We start from the raw sequence: 912 nt of genomic DNA on the forward strand, positions 1-912 counted from the left end.
TGTCCTCATACATGTCTTGCTGTCCTCATGCATGTCTTGCTGTCCTCATGCATGTCCTGCTGTCCTCATGCATGTCTTGCTGTCCTCATGCATGTCTTGCTGTCCTCATACATGTCTTGCTGTCCTCATGCATGTCCTGCTGTCCTCATGCATGTCCTGCTGTCCTCATGCATGTCTTGCTGTCCTCATGCATGTCCTGCTGTCCTCATGCATGTCCTGTTCCAGTCTAACTTCTCTGCCACTCCAGATGTCCTCACCAACACCATACATGTCCTGCTGTCCTTTTACATGTCCTGCTGTCCTCATGCATGTCCTGCTGTCCTCATGCATGTCCAGATGTCCACCAACACCAGCTCCTCCCTGTCGGTTCTTTTTTCTAAATCCACAGAAACTCAGTGAAGTTCTTTCTGAACCTCTCTGTTCTTCTCCATCAACATCCTCAAATCAAAGATGGCGTCTGTGGAGCTCTTTCTTGGCATAAAACCATCCTGCTGCTCACAGTCCCCTCTTGTCCAAGTCTAGCTTCCACAGCTGTCTCCCAGATCTTCATCGTGTGGCTCATCATCTTCATTCCCCTGTAGTTGCTACAGCTCTGTCCATCACTCTTGTTCTTAATGATTGGCACCAACACACTTCTCCTCCATTCCTCAGGCATTTTCTCACTCTCCAAAATGTTATTGAATAATCAGGTCAATTATTGTCATTGTCCCAACCCTCAGTCTTACACTCTTGACTTTCCTCGTCTCCCTCTGTCTCCTGACATGTTTCCCTCCTCGTGGTCTTAGTATAGAAAAATAATAAAACAGGAAACCAAAGGGCTGACTCAGCGTTCACACTACTAACCTTCAGGATTTGGTTGATGTGAAGGATTAAACAATGATCAATGTTGAACCTGTTGTTGTTGATTCTTTG

Source organism: Kryptolebias marmoratus, linkage group LG12, assembly GCF_001649575.2.
Source record: "Kryptolebias marmoratus isolate JLee-2015 linkage group LG12, ASM164957v2, whole genome shotgun sequence".
Lineage (NCBI taxonomy): Eukaryota > Metazoa > Chordata > Actinopteri > Cyprinodontiformes > Rivulidae > Kryptolebias > Kryptolebias marmoratus.